General features: G+C 46.2%; 1 long non-coding RNA gene across 1 annotated transcript; it reads right to left on the reverse strand.

Moving 5' to 3' along the window:
* Positions 1-10734: 10734 nt before the first annotated feature.
* Positions 10735-17779, reverse strand: LOC126540242 (uncharacterized). The gene is made up of 2 exons (XR_007601490.2): positions 17453-17779; positions 10735-11040 (listed from the first exon to the last, which is right to left on the reverse strand). It is a non-coding gene; the product is annotated as an uncharacterized lncRNA (long non-coding RNA).
* Between the last annotated feature and the right edge of the window lie 1455 nt (positions 17780-19234).

Below are 19234 nucleotides of genomic sequence, written 5' to 3' on the forward strand. Positions count from 1 at the left end.
GATGAAAAAGCTTAAAAAGCCTGTCTGGATTCTGAGTTGTGATACCGCGTATGTCCTGAGGTAGCACACAATCGGTAGCCATGTTTGCACATGCTGAGAAATCTTAGTGCTCGCGCCAAGCATGCGCACTCTTATCCTGTCGCAGTAATCTTGTCCAGATCGCTCTCGCGTCTTATTGCCACAACGGCTGACGCTTCATCGCGACGGGCAAAAATGCCACCTTTTTTGACCCAGACAAACTTCCAGGCATGTTCGCGCTTGCGCGCAACCGCCATACCAAGCAATCTCTTCAAAAATTGGCACAGGTGTTCATTTACAAAGATAGGCAAATTTGCCTCTGTTTCGGAAGCTTCCAGTGACAAACCCAGGTTTCCGTTCGTAAGTTTTGTTTTCTTTGCCTTCTCTAAGACTTTGTCTCGCTTTTCGCGCTTTATGAACTGTACAATAATGTTCTTCTTTGTTTTGTCTTTGGTTGCCACCCTGTGAATTACGTCTATATCGCTGGCGGAGACGGGTTCACTGATGGCCGCACCTATTTTAGCGAGGATATTGGTTAAACACTCATTCGGAGTTTCTGCAACGCCCTTAATCTCAAGGTTTCTGTGATGAGTTGAGCTGCAAGCCAGCGGTGCGAAAAACAGAAAGAACAGATGAAAGTCTTTCAAGATGAGTCGCAAAAGTTGAAGAGAATACGATGACGTCATCCAAGTAGCACAAACAGATGGACCATTTCACACCACGCAAGAGCATGTCCATCATCCGTTCAAATGCCGCCGGGGCATTGCACAAGCCAAAAGGCATTACCCGGAACTGATATAGGCCGTCTGGTGTGACGAATGCGGTCTTTTCACGGTCCATTTCATCCACGGAAATTTGCCAATATCCAGAGCGAAGGTCTATAGATGAAAAATAAGTGGCACCGTGGAGACAATCCAGAGCGTCGTCAATGCGGGGAAATGGTTATACATCTTCTTGGTGATCGGGTTTAGATGACGATAGTCAACGCAGAATCGCCAGCTGTTATCCTTCTTTTTGACGAGAACAATAGGGGACGCCCACGGGCTGGAAGAGTGTTCAATAATCCCTTTGGCAAGCGTCTTGTCAACCTCACTCTGGATAACTTGTCGCTCAGAAGGCGACACCCGGTATGGGCATCGGTGAACAGCTGCTGCATCGCCGGTATGTATACGATGCTTCACGACCGTAATTTGACACAAAGGGCGATAGTTCAGGTCGAAAATGTCGGAGTAGGATTCGAGGAGACCACGGAGTTCTGCGGCTTGTTGGGTTGAGAGGTCCGGTGCAATCATCTTTGTAAAGTCATCGGTCGGGGCTGATGCAGAAGGCGCAGAATGAGCATTGGTCGAAGACGGCGCAACAGATAGAGCGGAAATGTGGCACTCGTGCGTCGGTGACAATGTGGCAGGAGACATGCCACGAGGAAGTACTTGTGGGCACTGTCCGAAATTTAGGATGGGAAGACATGTCTGATTGTCCGCAACAGAAACGATGGTGTGCGGGAAGGAGACATAGTGAGAAAGCAGGACTGAAGTCGCGGGAGTAAGGACATAATCTCCGTCAGGTACAGGTGGGCCGGCTAAGACAGGGATGCTGGTTGCTGCAAGAGATGGCAGGCGTATAAAATCCGCGGAACAAAGCTGAGTTGGAGCTTGAGCAGGAAGGTCAACGGGAACAGGTAGGGGTAGGTCAAGTTGTACAACACCGGCGGAACAGTCAATCAGAGCAGAATGGGCGGCCAAAAAGTTGAATACGAGGATCACATTGTGAGGACAACGTTCGAGCTCACTAAACAAAATGTACGTGTGGCGACAGGCGACATTGACACGAGCAGTACGCATTCCAAGCACAGCCGGAGTTCCACCGCCGGCGACCTGCAGCAGGCGAGTCGGAGCAGGAGTCAGTACTTTCTTCAAGAGCGTGCGAAGCTCCGCACTCATGATGGAAATTTGGGCTCCAGTGTCGATGAGTGCTGTAACGGGCAAACCATCCACGTCCCCGTCCAGAAGGTTCCGATTAGTAGGCAGGGTCAGCAGAGGAATTTCAGGCAGGGCTTCTAGAGCAGCGTCATCTCTAGGAGCTGCCCCAGTTAGTTTCCCGTCGGAGAGCGGCGACGGTAAGCAGGGGATGGAGAGCGACGCAGCTAGGGCGAACGGGAGCGGCGAGTATGTGGTGATGGTGAGCGGCTGGTCACAGTGGCTCGAGCGTTGTCAGGAGCGTCTTCAACCTCGGTGGAGAGTGATGGCGGGCGAGGATTCGTTGGGCAGCGGCGGTAGGCGTGAAAGCTTGGTCGAGAGTGGGCTGGCCAGGAACTTCGACAGTGGCGAGAGATGTGGCCCACACGTCCACAGTAAAAGCATATGGGTCTATCGTCATGTGTGCGCCATTCGGCTGGGTTGCGATAGCTCGGATATGGACCGTATTGGCTCCGGTGAACAGGGGCAGAGGCAGCAGACGAAGCAAAGTCAGGACGGCTGGCGGAGCAGATGGGCGGAAGACCCACATTGGCAAGTTCTTGGCGAATTACCGACTGAATGAGAGACACAAGCGGTCGGGAATCGTCAAAGCACTGTTTCACTGCGTGGCAGGAGACGCTGCTTCGATTTCTCGCCGAACGATACGTACGACGTTCTCGCAGGAAGTGGGCTCACGCGGTGAACAAATGTCTTCGCACGTCGATGAAGCTGCGGTATTAGGTAGACGCGTAAACTGTAGAACTATGCGGCGACTCTTCGCGTCTTCAAAGCGGCGACATTCGTTAATGATCTCATTGACCGTTGTTATGTTCTTGTAAACAAGCAGGTTAAACGCATCGTCCGCGATGCCTTTTAAATTGTGGCTGACCTGGTCTGCCTCTGCCATATTGTTATACACTTTGCGGCAAAGGGCAAGGACGTCCTGGATATACGCAACGTAAGATTCAGTGGACGTCTGTACACGCGTCCCAAGGTCCTTCGCAGCACGTTGGCGGCCGACTGGCTTGCCGAACAAATCTCTATAAGCTTCTGTTTGCACTGGTCCCAACTCGTAATCTCTTCTTCGTGTGTTCCGAACCAGACCCGCACTATTTTCTTGAGGTAGAATATTATATTGGCCAGCATAAGTGTGTCATCCCACCTGTTGTGTGCGCTGACCGGTTCGTAATTCTGCAACCAGTCATCGACGTCAACGTTGTCGATCCCGGAAAACATGCCAGGGTCGCGAGGCTGGGCCAGGATGACCGTCGGTGGCGACGACGGGGCCGTGGTTGAACTCTCTCCTTCGGATGACATGGCGGCCAGGTTACATCCGCTGTGGAGCTCCGTCTTGCACAAGTGATTACCCCGCACGTCCACCAATGATGTTACGGGAAGGAAGAAGCGTGCGTCTAAATAGACAGATGGCTTTTAATGGCTGAGCCAACAAGCGTAGAGCAGCGATAGGTATGGTATGGTATTCCTTGTGCGATGCCGCACACCGACTGTGGGGGATTGGCCAAGGTTTGGGTGAAATTAGGCAATCTTTATTAAACACTAAAATTGGTAAAACTAACTGGAGGAAACGAACAAAAATAATATGTTTAAGAATTCAAGACAATCTCTTTGTAGCAATTATAAATTCCTCAACGGTTGAGCAAATATTCCTGTGGCACTTTCCTAGAGAGGAGGCTCCTAGAGAAAGGATATTTATAATTGAAAAGCTTAAACCAAGCTGTGTAAATCTTGCTTCCAGAATATTTTTTCTTAAAGAAGTAAAACGTCGGCAGAATATGAAAAAATTATCTATTGTTTCATCTTCTCGACAGACTGGGCACAGAGGGGAGGGCACCAGTCCAGCCCTGTGACGATAGAAGCTTAATTTTGGTATTCGACAACGTAATCGGGCAAAGATGACTTCAGTTTTTCCGGTGTGAAAGGAATTTTTGGGCCAAGGGAATAGGAGCTGTCGATATTCTGAAAAATTAGCTACAGCTAGGTTCAAAAAGTATTGAATAATTGCATATCTCCTGAATCTGGTAGTCGTTAGGTAAGCTATTGTAGGAAGTAATGGTAATACAGGGCCACTGAGGGCCGCTCTCGCGAGACAGTCAGCCATTTCGTTCATGACTAATCCTTTATGTCCAGGCACCCAAGGCAATCTAATTAAATTTATGCGGGCAGGCACTAGAAAATGAAATGTACGTAAAAGGTTAGTGACACCATTTGCTATGAGCGAGGAGCATAAGGATAAAGAATCTGTTATTATTACTACCGCCGATACTGACGAATTTAGTTTGCGTAAGGCTAGAACTACAGCTATAAATTCAGCCAAAAATACGGAAAAGAAGTCCGGAATCCTGATTGCAAATGACCAGTCTAGAGCGGGAGAGAAAACGCCAATTCCAGATTTTTCTTCACACTGTGAGGCGTCTGTCGCAATGACCGTACTTATAGATAAACTCAATAAATGGTCCTGTAATAAGCCGTTTAATATATTATAAGAGAGAAGTTTTGCATTATTTGGGTAGATGTCATATATAATTTGTAGGTTCTCTCGCACATCACAAATAGGTGGTACCTCCCAGAGACGTACAGTTAAGGGATTGAACAATGTTTGTACGTAGACCACCTGTGGTGTATGAAAACAATGCCAGTGTACTCCGAAGAATAGTGCAGGCTGGGAAATGAATATGTACTCCAATCTTGTAATAAGGGACTCATACAATTTTAAGACTGCTTGCACCGTCAGTAAACGAAATCTACACAATATTGAGGGCAGCCTGACTTCTTGGTGTAGTATGCTATTGGCAACACATTTCGGTAATCCGCAATACAGTCGTAGGGCTTCTCGCTCAAGTAGAACAAGGGGACGTAATTTATAAGCTGGAGAACCAGAAAATAAAACACATCCAAATTATAAAATGGGCCGCACATACATTTTGTATATCATTAAAAGTGGATCTCTCCGCATTCCGGACCGACTGTTGCACAGCTTACGTAGCATACCAACTGCTCGCACTCCCTTTTTAACTATATGGTCAATATGGCCGATGATGATGATGAAAAACGTTTATTTGCTCTATTTTGCAGTGATTTTTGCGGCTTCAGATGGAGTCTTCCATCTTCTCTCCAGGGTCGGTTCCCCTAGTCCAGGGCTCCGCTGAGGGTAGCTGCCCTGCGTGCACGCCTTACTAGTCCTTGTTGGACTTTCAGGATGTCGCTGGATAGCATCCTCTCCCACTGTTCCGCACTCGGGTTTTTTATTATGGCTAGCCCATCTGTTTTCTGGCAAGCCCATGTGGTATGGTGTAGGGTTGGTTTGTCTCCGCACCATGGGCACTTGCTCTCGTACTGCGTGGGGTAGATCTTGCTTAGCATGTTTAGGCACGGGAATGTTCCCGTTTGTAGCTGTCGCCATGCTACGGCGTCTTCTCTATTTAGTTGTTTGTGAGGGGGCGGGTATTTTCGTCTGATGCCTCTGTAGTAGTTTAGTATCTCTGAATAGCTTTGGGCTACCGGCTCGGGTTCCTCAGCGGGGTCGGGATTGTTGGATGCTCGGTTTGTTGCGTGCCCTTGAGCTATCCTATCCGCCTCCTGATTTCCCGTAATGTCGGTATGTCTCGGCACCCAAACTATCGTGTGTTTGCCCTGGTTGTTGACGGTTTTGCCACTTGAGCGGAGGATGCGGAGCGCGCTGTGGCTGATTCTGCCGTTTAGGTAGTTGCGGCATGCTGCTTGGGAGTCTGTGAGTATGGTTAAGGACCTGTTGGATCGGTAGCCCTCCGCTGCCGCTAGAGCCACGGCTGCCTCTTCGGCCTCAACTACCGTACAGTTCCGAATTGATGCGCTGGTGATTTCTTTTAGCTCCGAGTTGATCACCGTTGCGACTTTGCTTTTCTTGTGGTTTCTGGCCTGAGTGTAGGTAGCGGCGTCTACGTACACTGTGTCGTGTCTAGTTGCCAGTGTTCTTTGTACATACTCTGCTTTTGCTTGTCTTCGTGCCATGTGTAGGTTCGGGTCCATATTGCTGGGTATCGGTGCTACTTTGATGGTGTTTCTGTATTCGTCCGGTATTGTCTCCGTGCTTTGTGTCTCCTTTATGGTAGCTTCACCGCCGTATCTGCTCAGGAGTCTTCTGCCCGTTGCCGATAGCTTTAGTCGTTGCATTTGCGCGATTATCTGCGCTTCTTGGAGCTCCTCGAGACTGTTGTGTAGCCCCAGGGCCAGGAGTTTGTCGGTCGATGTTGACTGCGGTAGGTGGAGCGCCGTCTTGAGGGCTTTCCTCAGGATTGCGTCCGCTTGTTGCATTTCGTGCTTCGTACAGTGGTAGTACGGGAGGCTGTACGTCACTCTACTGACCACCAGGCTTCTGACCATATTGACTCAAACTGGTCAATATGGCCGAGCCAGCTGAGGGTACCGTCATATACTACACCTAAATATTTCACCGACTCCACTTGAGGTATAGTTACGAGGCGATAGGATATCGATATGTTAACGGGATTGTTAAGAGGGAAAACCAATAACGAGCATTTTCTAACGTTAAGTGAAAGGCGAATTTTGTTTAACCAGGTTTCTATGGCGTTGAGGTAGTTCTGTAGTCGATAATATAGAGAGTGAATATCACTGTCGGATGCAAAGAAAGCAATGTCATCCGCGTCTACGTATGTTTGTACATCTTGATGAAGAGGAATGGAACAAATCAGCATATTAAATAGTAATGGTGAAGTGACAGCTCCTTGAGGAACACCTCGTGATTGATTATATATACTCGAGGAAACGCCTCTTAGACAGCAGTAAAATGTTCTTCCATTTAAAAATTCACCAATCCAGTTTGAAAAATAATTTGGAATATCTAGATTTCGCAACATATCTAGTAAAGTTAAGTGTTATACACTGTCGTAGGCTTTGGAAATATCTAATGTCACAAGACCACCTATTTGCCTCTGTCGCCGTGCTAATTTTATTCTACTTTCTAAGTCCACGTGAGCATGCCAAATTGAACATGATGGTCGGAATCCAATTTGGCAGGGGCTAAGCAAGCCTTTGTTCTGTATAAATTTAATCATGCGGGCATATAGAATTCTTTCAATTAATTTAACAAAATTTGAAGTTAGCGCAATTGGCCTTATGTTATCTATCGTATATGCTTCCCCATGATTTTTAAGAATAGGGATGACTTTAGCAATTTTCCACGCAGACGGAATCCATGAGAACCGAATTGAGCAATTTACAAAAGCTAAAAGGTCATCAGAAGCTTCCTTAAATAAAATTCTGATCATAGTAGATGTTACCCCATCCACGCCGGGAGCTGAATCTGGAAGTCGTTCCACGATTTCAGCCAATTCTAACATGGAGATTGCTGTAAAATCATCTGATGCCCTTCGTAAGCGAGACCAACTTGGCAAGACAGAAGAAAATCGAATTTCTAATCCCTTCGCGATTTCTTCTAGTGATTGTTTCATTTCATCGCTACTTAAGATTATAGAGTCAGTATTAATTTGGACGCGGAAGAACTTTTCTGCCGCGGAGAAAACGGAACAATGCACGCTTATTTTTATTGTTAGACAAGAAATCAAAACGCTTACAGTCGAATTCATCTTTGGCTTTAGAAACTGTATGCTTGAAGACAGCTTGAACAAATTTATAGTCACTCCAATTTTTGGGACTTTGTTTATGCAATAATTTTTTCCAAGCAGCCTTTCTCTTTCTGTAGTCTCGAGTGCATTCTTCATTCCACCAGGGACTGTAAGAATTTCTTTTATTCAATCTAATCTCAAATTGAGCCTTTTTTTGAGAACTTTCCAAAGCGGAACAGATAATCGTGGTTTTGTGTTCTGTAGGCGCATCGGACAGAGATGAAAGAACATCTCGTAAGCATTTTTTAAAAATGTTGTAATTTATGAAAGTTCGAACCTGGTCAATCAGAAATGTTACAGGACGTGCAACGTCAAATACTATTGGAAGGTGATCACTGCTTGTCGACCAATCAATGGTCGACCAAGAAGTTACGGAGAGACTCGGGCCACAGAATGTAAGATCTAGTGAAGAGTAAGATCGGTCTCTCACAAACGTAATAGATCCGGAGTTTACACACGTTAGTCGATTGTCCAACGACCAGTTCCACAATCGGGTGCCGCACAAATCTGTTCTTAAACCCCATGAGGTATGGTGAGAATTGAGATCACCTGTGATTACAAGGTCACGTCCGCAAGAGCTAATAACACTATCCAGTGTGCTAGTGTCCTGTACGCCAGCTGGAAAATATGTATTAACTACGGGAAAGGGACAACATTCCGGGAGAACCAGCTCTATCGCTAGGATTTCACACTCTGGAGTAGAAAGTTGAAATGAAATTTTAGCCTTATGGCAAATTTTAGATGAGATAAATGTAATTAATCCGCCACCTCTTGTAGGTCGGTCTAATACTACCCTACACTAATACTACACTCTTCTTCGTCGTCTCCAAGGCCACCATCATCGTCCTCTTCTTCCCACATTACCGACTGTGACAATATGTATGGTGCCCTGTATGTGCCTTTTGAACGCGCAACTGGAAATGACAAATAAACTTCACTGTTCTAGAAGTTACAGCTTGAGGGATGTTGTGAACAAATATTAGGAGGAACTCGGATACAATATTTTTGTAACTTGTTCGGGCAGTAACTAGCGAATGTAATGCGGTCCTGTGCAAAGGGTAGGGGCCAGAGACCGCGTTTTTTCAGTGGTTGACTGGATAATTACTCGTTTTGTTCTCGCATTAAACAGAACGCGCATATGCATATACTAGGCATCAAATTTTGCACAAGTGGTGTTTCATCTCACACGTGGAGAGACATTGTCAGCTTCATTCAAGAACAGTCGGAAGCAGTGACCGCGTCAACACTACCACTAGCAGAAAAGAGAAAAGGCTTTCTTTATTAAGGACGTATTGTGCAGTAAACTGTGGTATGCTGCAAGGGTAGCTCTCCCGCCTTCACCAACAGTACACGTAGTAAACTCGCTTATTTTTTCATGGTTCTGGCTAAACAAGTCGCAAGACATAGCGCAGCAGTTTTGCGTCTGCCGAACTCCAACGGAGAATGGAGCTTGCCGTGCATAGTTACATTTGGTACGCTGCTGTGCACTAACAGTACGTGTGATCTACTTGATGATGATGAGTACCCAGGTAGGCCACTGCTCCTTTATTGGCTGGGCCATTACCATCGAACGCTTACGCCGTGAAATACAGGCAACTTGTTTCCCACAGCGGTAACGCCAGCACCGCACTATGCGGCGGCTGCGTGCTTGCAAAGCGAGCTTGTACAACTAAGAAATACAAAGTGGCGTGCGACACCAGTTTCAAGACTTTGTGAAATGAGTGAGACAGCTGTACATCCAGGGACAGCTGGTACACAAACATGGACAGCCGTGCTTTCACCTGATATGCCCTCTTAAATGAAGGATTTTCGTTGGAAATATCAGAGGGGCATTTTAAGTACACGAAACAGGCTTGAACGCTGGCATATGGTAGCGAATGATAAATATATGCATTGCGCACAAGCAGACCAACGCGCATGTAGTAAAGGAGTGGCTTGTAGCACGCACCTTCTGGAAGCTAGTTGCAAGAATATTTGGAACATCCATCGTGCGACCACCACAGCGCCGAGATCAGATTGCAAGTCTCGTATACTACAGCGCTAGCTACGTTTTGTGGTGCTTCCGCAAAACTTCAGAACGATCTGGACAGTCAAATAGGGCAATGTACCCCAGAATGCGCAGACTACGGATTGTAGTATGGGGTCATCTTGAAGCCGAGTACCGAGTTTCTTCGCCTCTGGTCAACGCGGCGCCTAACCGTCTCCCGAGGCATAGTCTTCCTACAGCCAAAATGATGCCCTAATTCTGTTTGTCTGAGTAGAGACTTTGTACTTGTATGTGCGCCGGGTGTCATTCGTGAATTAGAAGCTGACAATAATGTTTTTACATGGACGTTGTAATGGTGTCTTTTTTTTGTATATGTGTGGCAAAGCCAGTGTCAAGCAGACATCATTTACTATTTCATTTGCTAACCTGTTTTGTTTATATAAAGTATGACGTATTACATGTGCTATACGTTATATTGTACTTTATGTTTATACTACAGTTGTACGCGTGCCTAGGGGTGAACAAATTTTCTTGTCAACAAGCCCGGATGTTCTCGTTTTAGTGCCCGGATAACTGCTCTGGCTTTTGGCTCAAGGTCACTTGAAGGTCGCCGACAATGTGAGCAAAAGCATATCTTGCTTAAAATGAAAACCGGGACAGTCAGTGTCACTGACCGACTTTCTTTCAAACCGTTAGTTTGGGTTTACAGGGCGACTTGGCTAGAAGGGTCGTTGATTCAGTCCTCTGACAAGCATGACATGGATCAGTGCCACTGAATCTCGCCACGCACAAGGACTCTGCGGACGAGCTGCGGGCGGCGCGATTTCGTTGCAGCCCAGCCTGATCATGCTCGTCAGCGGTCTGGACCAGCGAACAACCGCCCTGTCGTCTGAATCCAGCTTTACGGAATGGATGACGAGTAGTCCCAGATGCATAACATCCGCATCACGCCGCGAAATGCTTCCTCCAGCGGCTACTGAATGCGCAGTGGCGCTGCTGTTACGGACAAAGCTTCCGCGTAGCTGGCCCTTAGAGGCCCAACCACTGGCTTCGGTGAGGGTTCTAGTCACTCGCGCAGCGGCTTTTGATTCAAAAGATTTGGAAAAGGCTGCGAGCAGTTCACAAGAGCATGTACGATGATCGAAACACGTATTTATTGAACGCTGGCAACACCACATAAGTGTCCGCACACTTCATGACGCAATCCTGTACTTTGGCCACGTGCGCAGGTGACTATCGACGCTGCGTTTGCCGTGTTGTCTGCACTGGCAGACGCGCCCGATGCACCGGCCCGAGCGTCCGCCGTCGCCAATGCACCGAGAGTTGCACTCCGAAGGGTCGCAGGCCTGGGCCACGGTTGCCACCAGCATCACGATAGTAAGGAGTGTGACGCCTGCCAAGGTGGCCTTGCCGACCATACTGGCCATGGATAGGACAGCTGCAGGTAAAGGTTTATTTATTAATTGATTGACTTAATGATTTGTCCTTTATCCCCGCAGGGGTCATTTCAGGAGAAGGGAGAAGATCAGGTATGAAACGGAGTAACAAAAATCAGTTAAGGGCAATGAACGAGCACCTCAGGTAGAACACCCCTACGTTCTGCACTGAAATTAAGAAAGAAACCTTTTATTTTACTGCCAGCTTGGTCAACTTTAAATTCGGAAAATCACACACACACACACACACACACACACACACACACACACACACACACACACACACACACACACACACACACACACACACACACGCACACACACACACCCGCACACGCACACGCACACACACACACACACACACACACGCACGCACGCACGCACGCACACACAAAGGGGAGAGGAGGGATTGCATGAAGTTTCCTTCTTTTTTAAAGCTTACTTTAAACTTTACTTGCATACTCATTTAAAAACTTACGTACTGCTTTTGAGGGATGCATACCCGACGTCACTGGAGAAACGTTACCCAAGCTGTTCAACGAAACAAATGAACAAAACACAGTGGAAGATATAATTATAATTATGCGCCCTATCGTCACAGGTCTGTCGACCGAGCACCGTAGGTCTTATGATTGGATCATGCACCGCGTTTTGTGCTTCTTTTGTTGTTGCTGAACAGCTTCGGTAAAATTAGCTTTGACAACTAATATATACTTTACTGACGACCCTTTAGACCTTTCGAACCTTTAGATGCAGCAAACTTGGAACACTGGAGACTGACAAGCAACAAAACAGAGAACAGTGACTTCTTCAGCGCATTTGCTGTCGTTAATTTCAGCTTCTTCAGGAAACTGTCTGTATACACATACTCGAACAACGTACCCTTCTGAAATCACTTCGCCACGAGAAAACTTCAAACGGCAAGTCGCAAAACCGATGAGTGAACATTTTCGCAAAGAATTTATTTTTCTTAAAACTTGATGCAACATTCGTGAAATCGTAAAAGGATCTCTAATTTCTAAACTTTACGAAAAAAATTGTGAGGGCAGGTAAGCTGTTAGGTATGTTGGTTCTAGGCAAAGGTTTAAGCTGCGACAGCTACGGAAACGTAGAGGTTTAGTGATTATGCATTTATGTGAGGGGCAAGGAAAAGGAAAAAGTGGAGAAGGAAAGGCAGGGAGGTTAACCAGTTTAGGTCTACCGGTTTGCTGCCCTACACATGCGAGCGGTTGGGGGGGGGGGGGGTTGAAAGATGGGAAGGAAAGAGAGAGAGAGCACGTAGCACAGCACACACATCGTTAGTTACAGACCGTCACTCTTCCGTGGCACGTGACATCACTGTCACAGCCGCTTGTCAAAGTCCGTCTTTTTCAAAAACCGAAGTAGTCCCTTCGTTGCCTTCAGCTGTCTTCTGTCGCCGACATGTGAAAATCGTTTCAACTGACAATGGTCTATTGTCAAGGTGCGCTAGAACGGAAGCCAGGGACTGTCTCTGAACATTATATTCAGGACAGTCGCACAGAATGCGTTCTAGCATCTCCTCGCAAGGACAGGCATTGCAGAGAGCGTTGTTGGCAATTCCAATGCGAAATGAGTAAGATTTCGTGAATGAAAGAGCATGTTGGAGCTAATTAGGGTAGGAAAAGGAAGTTGAAGGTATCACTGTAAAGACAATAAGTGATATATTAGGTTAAAGGGTTAAAGGGGGGTTAAAGGTAGGTTAAAGGGACGTGCAAAATCCCTGTCATATTTGCGGTATATTAGACGGATAGCTTTCTCCAGTCGAAGTAGACAGTCTGATGAACTCCTTTGTTTGGGAGAAATCACGACGGAAGGAATCAGCATGAAGAAAACACAAGGCTCCCATGTGGGGGCCGTAACGTCGTCATCGTCATCGTCATATTGACACACTTCTTTATCTTCCTCCTGTGACTGCGTTTCACCGGCTAACAAATGTTGAACATTATTGCTCGGCGCAGGAGGCGCCTGCGCGTATTTTTAAGTTCCTCGAATGTTAGCGACAGTTATATCCGTTTAGAACTAAGGTTGAAGAGTGCAAATAAAACAAGGACACGAAGAAACAAATGCCACAGACAAGCGCTGACGGCCAACTGGAAGTTTATTTTATATTCTTCAGCCATTTTATGCCTTTCCCGGCAGAGTCATACGTACACCAGTCACATATACATCAGCATCATAATCTTTCATTAAAAAAAAAAAAAAAACTATTTCTTTTTCTGACTTCGTATCCTTGTTTTATTCGCGCTGTTCAACCTCGGTTCTAAATATGAAGATGTTACTAATTCTATCCGTTGTCTGGCGTCGCCGCACCTTTTATAATCTGACCGTATGCGTGACTCGCGGATTGCATCGTGCTACTTTTTGGAAAGCACGCGGGCGCCAGCGCCGGAACCACAGCGAAAGACATTCTGGAACCTTCGACGAGTCGTGTCTAAAAGCAGACGCGTTTGACGCGCTGTTCAGATTTTCGACGGCTGCCGAGCGTGCTCGGAGCTGTCGTTGGGCGCCACTTGTTTTTCTGGGAACAGGCGCGCCGAATAAAGAGCGAACGTTATTTGAAAACACGAAGTTGAATTCTGGCGTTTTATGTGCCGAAATTACGATTCGATTGTGAGGCACGCCTTATAGTGAGGTTTCGAATTGATTTTGACTACCCGTGGAGGGGAGGGGGAGGTGGAGGGTGTTTAGCCTAACTCAATTGTTGCTCTGATTCTAAAGAAAATTATTTTGGTGAGCATTTTATACACTATTGAAAGCGAGACAATGGGCCTATAATCCTTCATTTCTTTTAGTAATCTCTTTTTATGGATTAGTATAATATTGGCAGGCATGACGCATTATCAAATTTCCTTTAACTTGGTCATCTTCTGGGCTTTCCTTCAGCTTTCTTCTGCGTAAACTTAATATATTTCATATCATTTTTTTAATAGGGTTCCGAGCATTAGACTCATAGTGGAAGATTGGGTGAATTATCATTTTGTATGTTTGCCGCTTTGGTTTTATAGGAACCGCACGAAAGGTTTGTCGGAAGTAGCCAAGCTCTTGTTATTCATTTATTCCATGTTTCTTAGTGTGCGTGAGAGGTAGGTATGCTTGTTACAAGACAAATTATGAGGGAAGAGAAGTCCGAGGTACCTGAACACCTTTAGAACTGCGAGGCTTTCTTTCTGAAAAATCCGCATGGGTTTCCTTCGGAGCTTCGTGCTACAATTCGGGCGGATGCCAATTTTCCCCTTTCATACCGTTATTTGTAAGGAATTATTTGAGTATTCGATGGGCATGAACAGGTTCGCCGTAATCATTAACGCCAGATAACGACTTCTGGTAACGAGCCCGGAACACAAAACGTTTCCTTTTCGCGACAACCCGCACGTGACAGCCGCAGTTATCGCAGCAGTGGAGCAAACCAGTGACGTCATGACCCCCACACCTACAAACTAAGAGTAGCTCGTAGAAATAAGTAGGGTAGCAAATTACTGAGGATGCCCTGATACTTGCCACTGTGGTAGAAAGTTTGTAAACAGGGATAAGGTGCCTCAGAAAGGCTGGTCAACGTTTCGATAGCAGGACCTATCTTCGTTAAAGGCGGCCTCGTCATCCTCGGCATGTTAGTTTTAAAGAGTTAGTGCAGTGACGTCACGTGCATTTGTTGTCGGTGGCGGCTGGTTATAAAGGGAGAGAAAAGTACAGCGTCGAATTACGCGCACAAGGTAACTTCGGCTTTCACCTGCACATCAAGCAACGTAGTCTACTGTCTAGAATGTGCCGCTTGTAGCAAAAATTACATAGGTGAGACTGGACAACAAATTCATACAAGACTCAACGGTCACCGCGCGGACACAAAACACAATTTACCTAAAGCAGTAGCCAGCCACATTAATAAACATGGTCATATATTTGACAAAGCAAAGCTTTATATACTAAAAACAAACTTCCGTTCACCTCGCAAAAGGAAATATACGGAATCATACCTCATACACAAGTTTAATTGCCTACACCCGACGGGAATTAATTTGGCCCGTGGCAACGTTAAAAGCGGTTACCTTAATCTGAAATTCTCATATCATCAACCAAGACACAAAACACATTATGCCAACAGCTAACCTTAATTCTTGACCTCACCTACTTTTCCATTTCGAATGTTCTTCCTGCCTACTACTCAATTTAATATACTCTTTCAGGTGTTTACGTGTATATCAACTGTACGACCCCCTTCTCCCATGTACACTTGCCCCCGCCCACTTCTGCGCACGTCACCCTCCCATTTGTTATTCCGGTTTCGCCCCCCCCCCCTCTTATTTCCTTTTTTTTTAAATATATTTTTTGAAACACCCTCACCAACACATTCCGAAGTCAATATGCCTTTTTCGGCGCCTCAACCCAGGGTATCGCCATTTCTGGATTGCGCCGCAACGACACCTACGTTGAGCGACTGGGGCAATGCCCCTTGAAAGACCATGCCGCTGCCTTTCAGTCACCCCATACATTGCACCGCAGACTCCTCGTCGCCATCTTAACTACTTCAAAATTACTCGACGTATTGCTGCTATGCTACTCAAGTCACTCTTTCAACTCATGTTCTTTTTTTGTCTTTGGCATCAAGTATGACCTGCTTATTGTCTGTTCTTTACCGTCTTTTCGTTCCGGCAGCCCGAGTCACTTACAGAGAACGTAGTGCCCTCTGCGCCCTCTTCCTTATATAGACTGTGAGGTCGTCTGCGCTGTTTCGCCATAATTAGTGCAAACCAATTGGCCAGTTCGAAAGCCTTGTCTGAGAGAAGTTTGCACCTTACTTCGTCGGCAGCGTGAGAAGAGAATGAAAAAAAAAAAGAGGTTTAATTTTATGACTCAATAGCCGACAAGGCATATTGGCCAAGGTCTAAGGCATATAGAACAAGCATTCCGGAACATAAATAACAGACAAAATAATCAGTGACGCAAGAAGGAAAGTCACATGCATCTCTATTGACTCTCATCGACTATCACTAGTGCAGCAAGCGCACTGATCTGTAAAAATTGATATTTCTTACACGAAATATTAAGTATATGACGGGATACCGGTGTACACCTGTCTTGGAGCGTTGAAGCCTCATCAGCGTCTAAAATTTGCCGCCCGTTCTTCTCTGGTATACCGCTAATAAAGGTTGCTCCCTCTGGCTTTGGATCGCATCCCTATTGTCTGCAGTGGAAGGCGAGAGGCCCGGCACCTGATGCATTTTGTGTTCTGTGTATGTTACCGGAACCTAATTATGTGGTGGTAGGATTGCACTGTAGGATTGCAAAGTGTACCGCAGCCCATCGACATTCGTGCGTGTATGAATGAGTATATTCTTTATTTAGAAAATCAGCGACTAGATCCCGTGAGCTGACTTAGGGGACAGGACAGAAAGTTATGCAAAGCCATGCGATGAGCACGCGGTAACATTAGTTGGCATTGGTCAGGTCATGACATCCTGACGGCAGATAAAAGCTGTCGTCGCATTGTTTTAACCCGACGTATACGTATACCTAATACTGCGTGAAAGGCAAAGGCGATTCAGTTTATCGGAACATGGTCCTTATCGCCAAACGGAAGAACTTAGTTTTAATGATTTAGCCGTGTATTTAACCAACCTCACAGCCATGAGCGCCTAGTGCAGACAGGTCACATAGCAGGGCCGACATTTCGACTATCAAGCGTAGCTTGCTGAACGGCAGGGGCGGTATTTTGTAATAGGCCATTTTATTGATTTCTCTTATCCTGCGCCACGCTGAGCGGCCGATTCCAGCGATAACAAGTACGCGGTGTCGTATGCAAACGAACGAGGAAGGCCGGAAAGAATGTAAACTGAAAATAAACGTTCGAAAAGTTGGTTCCACAATGGCTATAAGCCGCCCAGGTCGCCTCTTATGCCACCGCCATTTGGGTAGGCGTAAAGATTGGCAAAAGAATTGTTATCTAGGTGGTGTTGATAGCGGTATCGGAATTAATTCGCCCAGTTCGCCAGTTATCTGATTAGATAAATAATTGTTGATGCAATGGTGTAAGATCCAAAGCTGCGATTTCATAAGGAAATTTCTGCCCGTTCTGCTAATTCTGCCCGTTCTGCCCGTTCTGCTAAAGGGACACGCCTTCGGGCGAGCCAGTGATTAAGGGCAAAAATAATGGTAGATGAAAAAGAAATATCACGAAACACGCGCCCAGTGTTTTAGGTAATTATACAGCGTTTTGTTTCTTACTCAGCTACCTGCATATTGTGTCGAAGGCACTAAGGTATTGCTCGCCGGCGTGCTTCCTATTCACGTATTCACAACAGTTTCTGGTTGTTTCCGACTTCTTTTGTGCCTTTACAAACTTTGAGCATCTTTTCGGCTTAATCATTGGAGAAAGAAGGTTGCGGTATCGTCACTTACGGATTTACTGCGTTGCAAGAGCGGTCGGCCCGCAAGGCGCCTGGTGCCGATGGTTGGACGTGGCTGTCGCTCGGTGGCCGATGCTTGTCTGCCGACAGCCGTTACGCGCGTCATTCAGCACTTGTTTTTTTCTTCTTTTGTTTTTTAGCCCGTGCAGACACCAACGTAGGAGAGTAAAGGTCTCCGCGCGCCTACGGGCATGCGGTTGTAGGCGCTCGCAACAAACAATTAGAAAAAAAAGAAAGCGAAGCGGTTGTTCATATAACTTGTTTCTCTAAGTGACACACGTTCAGAGAAAGAGGGGTTGGGGGTCGCGCAAGTACATCCGGCTGAGGGAGAGCGCTTACGAAACGGCACCGAAGAGCCGCTCTGGCGAACCGCGTACGCTAGCGTTGATGCGCTTTTGAACTTGCTACACTGGGAGCCCAAATTAGGGCCCATGGTCTCGAAGATCCTCTTACGCAAGCGCCGGCGGCGACCGGGGTGCCATGAGGCTAATTGTCATTCCTGGCTTGCGTGTGCCTGTCAATGAAGCAAGGCTTTTCTGAGAGAGAAGTTTCGTAAACAGGATTCTTTGTTTCTGGGCCTAAATGCTTGCTCACAAGCCGTAGATTTACTTATTTATGGTCAGGTCAAGACATGCCAATCAGGATCAAAAGACAGAGGGGAGTCGAGAGTTATACAGTACAAAAACGAAGGGTTAATAGGTCACAAAATTGTTCCGATTTGTAAAATGTTAGCTAAAACTAAAGACAGCGGACAAAGGAAAAGCACGATAATGAGAGCTGCACTTGACATCAAATATGCGGTCATTAGATTGTTATAGTATTGAATGGTTATCATAAGTTCAGGAAAACACGCCCACTCTTTATGCTGCATCTCGTTTGCAGCACCACCGATGGCACGAGGCGTACATAGGTAATATCCTTGCGTAGTTCCGGGTGTAACTGTCTGATTGTTCGCGCGATTAAACAGTTGTATTTTTGCCTGCAATGGAGCGCAATACGTACGCGACACGTACGCGACGCGTGACAAACTGTTGTGACCTTTGCGCGTGCACGTCGTGTGGCGCCAATTACTCTGGCGGTGAGCAGACGACGCGGCGCGGATGAACACACGGAATTCGGCCTTCCCATTGGCTAGGAGCCTTGCAGCTTCCATAGTGCCGCCGACAACTTCTGAGATGTAGTATGTATGTGCACGGTAAGTGTGTGTGTATATATATATATATATATATATATATATATATATATATATAATCCATGCGGTGTGAAGTGTATTGGGCAGAAGGAACTAGTTGATTGTGCAGGTAAGCATGATGAAAAACTTTGTAAAAGACGTTTAGTCGAAAAGTTACGTCTAGACGCAAGGCAATGTAGTTCCAGAGACCTTGTCATGTATTTGACGCTCGCGGTTCGGTTATATTTAGAGATTATTGAACGGACCGAGATATTTAGGAACAGTTCGCGAGAGTATACTAAATCAGCATGACATGGATATTAGACTGCATATTCTACTTCTGTATGGACAAGTGTTTTGTACAACATCAATTTAACGACAGTAGGTGACTTGGCAAAGATATGGCGAAGGTATCCGAACAGTCAGCGTGGTTGACAGTGCACGTTATACGGATATTTTATGCAGAATTACTACCAATGTCAGCGCCAAGGTGTTTATAAGACTGCACACTGCTTATTGGGATGTTATTGAAGCTACAGGCACGTAAATTAGCAGCTAATCTAGACACACGCACAAATTTCGATTTGTTACTTTGCTTCAAAA

The sequence above is a fragment of the Dermacentor andersoni genome, chromosome 2, assembly GCF_023375885.2.
Source record: "Dermacentor andersoni chromosome 2, qqDerAnde1_hic_scaffold, whole genome shotgun sequence".
Taxonomy (NCBI): Eukaryota; Metazoa; Arthropoda; class Arachnida; order Ixodida; family Ixodidae; genus Dermacentor; species Dermacentor andersoni.